Below are 11,360 nucleotides of genomic sequence, written 5' to 3' on the forward strand. Positions count from 1 at the left end.
TATAATAGCAATAAGGCACCTCAGGGGTTTGTGGTATATGACCAATATACCACGGCTAAGGGCTGTATCCAGGCCCCCCGCGTTGCGTTGTGAGTAAAAACAGCCCTTAGCCGTGGTATATTGGCCATGTACCACAACCCCTCATGCCCTATTGCTTAAATATAGCATAAATGCCTGATGAGCTGCCTTACCCCATAATAACTCAAAATAAACTGGTACATTCATGATATAAACCAACTATAGTATGTAATAACCATGAATACTTTCTGGTATGTTTTTGTCTCAGGGTTAACGAGAGATTAACCGTGAGAGGAACTAGAGTTCTGAAGTGCAAACACACGAGACAGTCTGCATTGCACTGCACACTGCCTTCAACACCCTGGATAAAATTAATATTTATGTAAGAATGCTGTTGATTTGTCATAAAAACAGACTACACCACCTGTTGGAGGTTTGTAGCACCAGGACTCTTAACTGTAAAACCTTCTAGTTTCAGTGACCAGTATGGAACCATGGTAACCATGAAACACAAGTTGGCAAGATTTCATCAAAAAGTGTGAACACAAAAAAATAAAAAATAATGTATAGGTAGACTGGAAATGTATCAAACACAATGTAGGCCACTAAAGGGATTATGGTGGAATAAATCCCTCTAAAGGGGTTAGGGTGGAATAAATCCCTCTAAAGGGGTTAGGGTGGAATAGATCCCACTTAAAGAGATAGGGTTGAATAGATCCCAGTGAAGGAGGTAGGGTGGAAAAGATCCCACTAAAGGGGTTGGGGTGGAATAGATCCCTCTAAAATACTTAGGGAGGAATAGATCCTACAAAAAGGGGTTTGGATGGAATAGATCCTACTGTTGGTGTTACAGTGGAAAAGATCCCACTAAAAGGGTTTGGGTGGAATAGATCCTACTAAAAGGGTTTGGGTGGAATAAATACCACTAAAAGAGTTAGGGTGGAATAGATCCCACTAAAATACTTATGGAGGAATAGATCCCACTAAAAGGGTTATAATGGAATAGATCCCACTAATGGTGTTACGGTGGAATAGATCCCACTAAAAGGGTTCAGATAGAATAGATCCCACTAAAGGGGTTAGGATAGAATACATCCAACTAAAGGGGTTCAGATGAAATAGATCCCACTAAAGGGGTTCAGATGAAATAGATCCCACAAAAAGGGGTTCAGATGAAATAGATCCCACTAAAATACTTAGGGAGGAATAGATCCAACTAAAAGGGTTATAATGGAATAGATCCTACTGTTGGTGTTACAGTGGAAACGATCCCACAAAAGGGGTTTGGATGGATTAGATCCTACTAAAGGGTTTTGGATGGAATAGATCCAGCTAAAGGGGTTATGGTGGAATATATCCTACTAAAGGGTTTTGGATGGAATAGATCCAGCTAAAGGGGTTATGGTGGAATATATCCTACTAAAGGGTTTTGGATGGAATAGATCCAGCTAAATGTGTTATGGTGGAATATATCCTACTAAAGGGTTTGGGATGGAATAGATCCAGCTAAAGGGGTTATGGTGGAATATATCCTACTAAAGGGTTTTGGATGGAATAGATCCAGCTAAAGGGGTTATGGTGGAATATATCCTACTAAAGGGTTTGGGATGGAATAGATCCCACTAAAGGGGTTATGGTGGAATATATCCTACTAAAGGGTTTTGGATGGAATAGATCCAGCTAAAGGGGTTATGGTGGAATATATCCTACTAAAGGGGTTTGGATGGAATAGATCCAGCTAAAGGGGTTCGGATGGAATAGATCCCAATAAAGGGGTTCGGATGAAATTGATCCCACTAAAGGGGTTCGGATGGAATAGATTCCACTAAAGGGGTTAGGATGGAATAGATCCCACTAAAGGGGTTCGGATGGAATAGATCCCACTATAGGGGTTAGCATGGAATAGATCCCACTATAGGGGTTAGCATAGAATAGATCCCACTAAAGGGGTTTGGATGGAATAGATCCCACTATAGGGGTTAGGATGGAATAGATCCCACTATAGGGGTTAGCATGGAATAGATCCCACTAAAGGAGTTCGGATGGTATAGATCCCACTATAGGGGTTATGGTGGAATAGATCCCACTAAAGGTGGTTGGGTGGAATTGGTCCTACTAAGGTAAAATAAAATCTCAAGTTTTTAGGGGATTGGAGAACTCTGGCAGCCTGCCCACTCCTTGTTTTACTCCAAATCTGTCCACTAATCTGAGGTTAACAGTACCAGTCCACTTTTCAAATCAATAGATACAGTAATAATCCAATCTTCAACCTCAATTCTCAATACTTTAAAAGCAGTTGTCCATCCTTTTAACAGCATTGAGCCATGTGTAGCAGATAATGTTAAACTGGAGTGAGATTAAGAGTGTGGGTCCTTTGATAGCCAAGTAAAAGCATTTAAAACATTTCCCATCCATTTTTACTTTGTGATCCAGTCCGGATTTTGCCGCTGATCAGTCTGATGCTCCTTCGAAAGTCATTTGTTGCTCTTCCCCGTTTTTCCAGTTCCAGTGTTTCGCAAGAGGTCCTTCCATCTATTTGTCCAGAACCAGCACTTTCCCTGTTAGTCTTCACCTGTTGTTTCAAAGCATTTGACAAATACATTTGAAAGGGAACGTCCTGTGGAAACACACCCAACTCTCTGTTAACACACATTTATTTTAATTTTACCTTTATTTAACTAGGCATGTCAGTTAAAAACCAATTCTTATTTACAATGACGGACTAGGAACAGTGGGTTAACTGCTTTGTTCAGGGGCAGAAGGACACATTTTTACCTTGTCAGCTCGGGGATTCGATTTATCAACCTTTCAGTTACTGGCCCAACGCTCTAACTACCTGCCGCCCCATGTACAACCCCCAGATTGACTCATCTAACAGAGATGACACTCAGTTCATGAAACAGATCAAGTTCAGATCAATAGAATGCAGTCAGATCAGAAATCTGGTTATTTATATGGAGTTGGTAGGATGTCAGTAGCAGAGCCTTAGTGGTAGAAAAGGTGGGTAAACACTGAACACCCGTCCAGATGACAGGCGGTATGTAAAGCTAATGCTGATTTGGTGTAGTAGGTGCGTGAATGCTATTCACCAAATAAAAAGGTGCATGTTTCCCCTGCAATTCTTCCTTGTGTGACCAGAGTTTAAAGTTTTAAAGCCACGCCATCCTTATGTGTTACTATTTTTAACTCTGTGGTTATTTATAGAATGTTGTGACGTTCTTAGAATACCACTGATAATGCTGATATGATCCCTTCCTGCTGATGAGGATAATCATTGATCATCTTTCTCTCTCTGGGTCTGATTACGCTCTACTCTGACCTTGGGTGATTGTCCGCCATTGTGTGTGTGTGTGTGTTTGTTTGGTGTGTGTCTATGTGTGTCCATGTGCGTGTGTGTGTGTGTGTGTGTGTGTGTGTGTGTGTGTGTGTGTGTGTGTGTGTGTGTGTGTGTGTGTGTGTGTGTGTGTGTGTGTGTGTGTGTGTGTGTGTGTGTGTGTGAGTGTGTGTGTCGTCACAATATTTCTAGGCCTTGCAAAGGGATTATGGGGCAGAGCCGTGGTCGAGTGGGTAATACTTCCGGCTCTATGCACATGTACGATTCCCTGTTAGAGACGGCGGATCAATGCCTCAAGTTCCCAAATAATGTTGGAATGTTCCCGACACATGTTGGATTTCATCACATACAAAAAACACATACTTCATCATCCGTATACAGGTAAGAATGAATAAAGGTTCCTAAACCAGTGTTTTAACAATAGTTCATACACACACACTCTCTGTGTGGAGGAGGAATGATACAAGAAGACACGGTAGTCTATAAACAGGTCTAGCAGCATGAACAAACGTAAAGATGGTGCTGAAAAGCAGAGAGAGAAGAGGTTGAAGTCCCTTGAGGCTGATGCAGTTAAATGTTTTAAAATAACACATTCTTCATTTGGCGCCGTTACCATTCAATCATCGCAGTCTTGTGAGCCTGAAAGCACTGGTAGCAAACAGGAAAGAGAGAGCAGGCCATTGAGCCCAGCGATACCAGTTCAACTGTTAGTCAAGGTTTTGCAGCTGAAGTGGTAAGACAGAAGACAATAGGGATAAGATAAGCAATGTTTGGGTTTGGCTAGCTGGCTATTTAGCTATATCGGGTGCCTTTTGTGAAACAAGATCTCGTCTATGTCACTTTTCACGAACTGACCAATCACAGCCTGGATGTGGTTGACGTGCTATACAGCAAACTTTCGAAATGTTGAACTCATTGTTATGCATGAATGGTTATGATTAATGACAAGTTAGTACATAGCATTAACAAATTAGAGACTAACCACCAATGTAGACCATTTTTCTTGCACAAGGATTTAATGACGAAACAAAACCTACAAACATTATAGACAAATGTTGGTTATATATTTCTTAAACTGCTGTATTGTCCAATTGGAATTAATATTATACTAGTGGTATATAGAATACTATTATATGAAATTATATGAATATACAAACATTATATAATTAATATATTAATATAATACTAACGTTATACTATTATATTAACATTATACTTTTTATTTAATGTTATAATACTATACTAATATACTAATTTATACTAATTACTCATCTAGGTTGAGGATAGTGCATCTGCAGTGGACAGATGTAGATTGAGCCAGAGCCAGAATACCACTGCCATCTGCAGTGGACAGATGTAGATTGAGCCAGAGCCAGAATACCACTGCCACCCCAAGTTTGATTATTTTAAGAGACCGAAGTCATGGGACCTAGATATGTTTTTTAGTTTCCACTCCCAACAAAAGTGTGAAAAGTCTATGGTGCAGAAGGTTTTCTTTTGTAAAGATGGGACCAACAGGAAGTAGCAGTGAAGAGAACCCTGCTTTATTCTGCTTCATTTGTATGGCATTTGCAAAGCCCATAGAGAACAGCCCTTTCATGAATGGAATGGCAGACTGGAAGCATATCCATCAGAGAGTGGAAGAGCATGAGAAGAGCATTATGTATAGAGGTCATGCTGAGGCCTACTTTCTAAGGTCCTCCAAAGGTAACATTGAGAGCCTGTTCATCAGCAGTCAGATGTCTGCTCATAGAGAGCAAGTGTGCAGAGGAAGGCAGGTGCTTGAGCGCATTATAGATGTTGTTAAAGGCAAGAGGGGTCTGAGCTACAGAGGCATGCAGTCTGAAGAAGCTTATACGCTAGATGACAGCAGCATTGACCATGGCAACGTTTTAGAGATGATCATTCTGCTGGGAAAGTACGACCTGTGTATGAAAGAGTATTTCACTGCCTGTATAGAGAAAAGCAAAAAACTCCTGGTCAAGAGGGGGCAGAGCCTCTCATCACTCTTTTATCAAAGACTACCATCCAACACACAATGCAGGCCACCATAGCAAGTGAAATCCAGGAAGCTGGTATGTTTTCAGCCCAGATTGACACTACGCAGGACATTACAACACAAGATCAATGCTTTGTCATAGTCGGGTATGTGACGGACGTCATCCATGAGAGGCTTGTGGCTGTGGTGAAATGCGAGGCATCCAATGGACTATACTTTGTCCAGGTACTGAGTGAATTACTGGGTACTGGAAAACATGAAGCTTGACATCAGCAAGTGCCTTGGCAATTCCACTGATGGAGCCTCCAATATGCAAGACTAGTATAAAGGCTTCTCTGCCCTGCTCTCTGCATAGTCCACCAATCAAGTGCATGTGTGGTGCTATGCACACATTGTGAACCTTGTTTTGGTAGACAACAAAGAGTGTCTTGGCAAGTGGGTAATTTTTTCTCTCATTAACAACATAGCTGTGTTCTTCCGTGAATCCTACCAGAGGATGAACATTTGGGAGAAGGAGAGCAAGGACCCAAGACACAGACGTTTTGCTCCAATTGGAGAGATACGCTGATGGGCAATGCCTTAAAGAAAGTCTTTGGAGCTTTTGGAAATTCCGATGAGGGTCTGTATGTTGATGTCCTTCTCACTCTTTCAACCAGACAAGATCAGAAAGACATCAATGCTAATCAAATCAAATCGATTTTTATTAGTCACATGCACCGGATACAGTGCAATGCTTACTTACGAGAGCCCCCAACCAACAATGCAGTTTCAAAAAATATGGATAAGAATAAGAGATAAAAGTAACAAGTAATTAAAGAACAGCAGTAAAACAACAATAACGAGACTATATACAGGGGGGTACCGGTACAGAGTCAATGTGCAGGGGCACTGGTTAGTTGAGGTAGTATGTACATGCAGGTAGACTTATTGAAGTGACTATGCATAGATGACAACAACAGACAGTAGCAGTGATGTAAAGAGGGGAGGAGGGGGGGCAATGCAAATAGTCTGGGTAGCCATTTGATTGGATGTTCAGGAGTCTAATGGCTTGGGGGTAGAAGCTGTTTAGAAGCCTCTTGGTCTTAGAACTGGCGCTCCGGTACTGCTTGCCGTGCGGTAGCACAGAGAACAGTCTATGACTAGGGTGGCTGAAGTCTTTGATAATTTTCAGGGCCTTCCTCTGACACCGCCTGGTATAGAAGACCTGGATGGCAGGAAGCTTGGCCCCAGTGATGTACTGGGCCGTTCGCACTACCCTTTGTAGTGCCTTGCGGTCGGAGGCCGAGGAGTTGCCATACCAGACAGTGATGAAACCAGATGCTCTCGATGGGGCAGCTGTAGAACCTTTTCAGGATCTGAGGACCCATTGACTCTGTACCTCCTGTCTCAGCCTCCAGTATTTATGCTGCAGTAGTTTATGTGTCGGGGGGCTGGGGTCAGTTTGTTATATCTGGAGTACTTCTCCTGTCCTATTCGGTGTCCTGTGTGAATCTAAGTGTGCGTTCTCTAATTCTCTCCTTCTCTCTTTCTTTCTCTCTCTCGGAGGACCTGAGCCCTAGGACCATGCCCCAGGACTACCTGACATGATGACTCCTTGCTGTCCCCAGTCCACCTGGCCATGCTGCTGTTCCAGTTTCAACTGACCTGAGCCCTAGGACCATGCCCCAGGACTACCTGACATGATGACTCCTTGCTGTCCCCAGTCCACCTGGCCATGCTGCTGCTCCAGTTTCAACTTCCACCTGACTGTGCTGCTGCTCCAGTTTCAACTGTTCTGCCTTATTATTATTCGACCATGCTGGTCATTTATGAACATTTGAACATCTTGGCCATGTTCTGTTATAATCTCCACCCGGCACAGCCAGAAGAGGACTGGCCACCCCACATAGCCTGGTTCCTCTCTAGGTTTCTTCCTAGGTATTGGCCTTTCTAGGGAGTTTTTCCAAGCCACCGTGCTTCTACACCTGCATTGCTTGCTGTTTGGGGTTTTAGGCTGGGTTTCTGTACAGCACTTTGAGATATCAGCTGATGTACGAAGGGCTATATAAATAAATTTGATTTGATTTGATTTGATGGCACATATTTTTCCTGAGGGGGAATAGGTTTTATCCCCAATTAGAGACAACGACAATCAGCTGCCTCTAATTGGTAACCATGCAACAAAAACAAACATAGATTTAGGAAAACTAGAACACCCCCCTAGTCACACCCTGACCAACAACACCATAGAGAACCCCAAGGGCTCTCTATGGTCAGGGCGTGACAGCCGATGAGAATGGGGGCGTGCTCGGGCCTCTTTTTCCTTAAGTCCATAATCATCTCCTTTGTCTTGATCACTTTGAGGGAGAGGTTATTTTCCTGGCACCACACGGCCAGGTCTCTGACCTCCTCCCTATTGGCTGTCTCGTCGTTGTCGGTGGTCAGGCCTTCCACTGTTGTGTCATCGACAAATTTAAGGATGGTGTTGGAGTCATGAGTGAACAGGGAGTACAGGAGCGGACTGAGCACGCACCCCTGAGGGGGCCCGTGCTGAGGATCAGTGTGGCAGATGTGTTGTTACCTACCCTTACCTCCTGGGGGCGACCCGTCAGGAAGTCCAGGATCTAGTTGCAGAGGGAGGTGTTATGTCCCAGAGACCTTAGCTTAGTAATGAGCTTTGTGGGCACTATGGTGTAGAACGCTGAACTGTAGTCAATGAATAGCATTCTCACATAGGTGTTGGTCACGAGAATTAGGTCCTCAATTGTTCATACCCCAATTCATTTCAATGACTCTATCTGCAACCAGGATTTGTAAGATACTGGTTGGAATTTAAAACAGACAGAAGCCCAGTCCACAATAGTCAAATGTTTATTCACGGAAACGTTCTGGCGTGCACAGTACAAAGACCTTTATTTTATAGTGACACACATACTTCCACACAAAACATAGTTATCATACGCCCACACTGTCCTGCTACCCAGCCGACATAGGGAGAGACCCTGGGAAGATCTCAGTGCCGAGACCCTGGGAAGTTCTCAGTGCCCCAGCCAAGGTCGGCCCCGAATCTAGCTCAGACAGTCCGTTATCAAGACACTAGACATATTGTCACCAAAACATTAATTCTGACTACGAACTACACTCTTGGATATCATTCTACTGACTATATCACACACAGCATTAAAATAATCTTATGATTCTAATCATATGGTTTCAGAGCTATGGTCTCAGAGGGTAATATTCTAATCATTCTAATCATATAATTCTATTAACAGTGTTCCTTTTGTCCAGGTGGGAAAGGGCAGTAGGGAGTGCAATAGAGATGGCATCATCTGTGGATCTGTTGGGACGGTATGCAAATTGGGTTTTTTACGTATGGTCACTGTGGGGACGATGTCGTCGATGCACTTATTGATGAAGCCCATGACTAATGTGGTGTACTTCTCCATGCCATCGGAGGAATCCCAGAACATATTCCAGTCTGTGCTAGCAAAACAGTCCTGTAGATTAACATCTGCTTCATCTGACCACTTTTTTATTGATATAGTCACTGGTGCTTCCTGCTTGAATTTTTGCTTGTAAGCAGGAATCAGGGGATAGAATTATGGTCAGATTTTCCAAATGGAGGGCGAGGGAGAGCTTTGTATGTGTCTCTGTGTGTGGAGTATAGGTGGTCCAGAGTTTTTTTCCCTCTGGTTGCACATTTAACGTGCTGATAGAAATTTGGTCAAATTAATTTAAGTTTCCTTGTATTAAAGTCCCGGGCTACTAGGAGCGCCGCCTCTGGGTGAACATTTTCTTTTTTGCTTATGGCGGAATACAGCTCATTCAATGCTGTCTTAGTGCCAGCCTCTGACTGTGGTGGCATGTAAACAGTTACGAAAAATCCAGATGAAAACTCTCTAGGTAGGTAGTGTGGTCTACAGCTTATCATGAGATACTCTACCTCAGGTGAGTAATAGCTCGAGACTCCCTTAGATTTCGTGCACCAGCTGTTATTTACAAAAATACGTAGTTCGCCTCCCCTTGTCTTACCAGATGCTGCTGTTCTATCCTGCTGGTATAGTGTGTAACCAGCCAGCTGTATGTTGATAGTGTCGTCATTCAGCCACAACTCAAGGGAAGCATAAGATGTTACAGTTTTTAATGTTCCGTTGGTAGTTTAACCTTCCATGTAGCTCGTCAATTTAGCAGAATGGAGGGAATTGGGGGTTTGTTCGATCGCCTACGAATTCTCAAAAGGCATCCCATCGGCCCCTTTTTCTCTCCGCCTCCTCTTCACGCAAATGGTGGGGATCTGGGCCTGTTCCCACTAAATCAGTATATCCTTCTGATAGAAGAATTTGTATGTTTAAGATAATGACTAAAGTATTCCACCCTGAAACCATATAATTGTATAAAATGTGTTAGAGTCATAATCCAGTGTGTGTGACTAGACCTTTTAAGACTAGGCCATTGTGTTACTATTTCACAATATGAGCAGGGTATAGTTGAGACATTCAAGGACAACTGAACTGTCGACTTGTGATAATGGTGAAACTAATAACTGGAAAGAGGCCTCCCCACCCTAGGGAGGAGAAAAACTGTTAGAAACGGCTTGCAGAAGATAATGAAACACGTTGCAGAAGTGTGATAAACAATATATGTGAACTGTGGCTGAAGTGTGAAACAATACTTACAGCTCAGATAATCCTCAGAATATTTCAGGTCACCTCACCAGTATCAAAAGATCTTCAAACAAGTGGAATGGACATCATATGGTTGTGTCTACAGAGGAGCCTCTGAAAGGAATGGCAAGAGATTTGGAAAAAGTCAAGGCAGCTGCAGACACATTTGTTCAGTTGGCCAACAGGAAGTTGCAGGAACGGGATGAGGAAACAGAGCTGGAGTTAGAGACCACTCTGCCAAGGAAAAGTGCTCGAAAGAAGAAAACCATGCCTGTAGCATCAGCAATTTCTGAGTAATGGCACTGTGTATGCCAACATGGCTCTTCTGGAATTGCCAATTTAAGGATGTAGGAAATATGTGTATTTTTATTTTATTATATGACTTGCCTACTCACCAGTCTTTTTACCAACAAATGTCTTCCTGTATTATTTATTTTACTGGTCAGATGGTCCCAGAGATTCTTGCCACCTTGCTGCCAGTGCCATTGTGCCAATATGTGCTCCTTCTAGCCAGCCTCCTCCTAAGAGAAACACATTCCTCTTGTTCTATTTTACATCTAGTTTACTAAGGTTATCGTTATAAATATTGTTCAGTAATCTTGTTTACATAAAGTGTGACTGGGTTGTGTGAGTGGTGGTGTATCGCTGGGGGGAGGGGGGGTTGGTTTATTCATGTATAAAAATACACATTTCCGTGTCTCGGTAACAATTAACAATGAAGCAAATCTTACATCATCTATTGGTGTCAATGATAGTTTGGATCCACAATAAGTACTTCATCACAACTGTGACGTAAAACTGAAGACTTTGACACAATGGCTGGGATTATATGCTCTAGTCGGCTGGCCCTCGCTACATATTCGTCGCCAGACCCACTGACTCCAGGTAATCTACAAGTCTATGCTAGGTAAAGCTCCGCCTTATCTCAGCTCACTGGTCACGATGGCAACACCCATCCGTAGCACGCGCTCCAGCAGGTGTATCTCACTGATCATCCCTAAAGCCAACACCTCATTTGGCCGCCTTTCGTTCCAGTACTCTGCTGCCTGTGACTGGAACGAATTGCAAAAATCGCTGAAGTTGGAGACTTTTATCTCCCTCACCAACTTCAAACATCAGCTATCTGAGCAGCTAACCGATCGCTGCAGCTGTACATAGTCTATTGGTAAATAGCCCACCCTTTTCACCTACCTCATCCCCATACTGTTTTTATTTATTTACTTTTCTGCTCTTCTGCACACCAATATCTCTACCTGTACATGACCATCTGATCTTTTATCACTCCAGTGTTAATCTGCAAAATTGTAATTATTTGCCTACCTCCTCATGCCTTTTGCACACATTGTATATAGACCCCCCCTTT

The sequence above is a fragment of the Oncorhynchus kisutch genome, linkage group LG11, assembly GCF_002021735.2.
Source record: "Oncorhynchus kisutch isolate 150728-3 linkage group LG11, Okis_V2, whole genome shotgun sequence".
NCBI classification, from domain to species: Eukaryota; Metazoa; Chordata; class Actinopteri; order Salmoniformes; family Salmonidae; genus Oncorhynchus; species Oncorhynchus kisutch.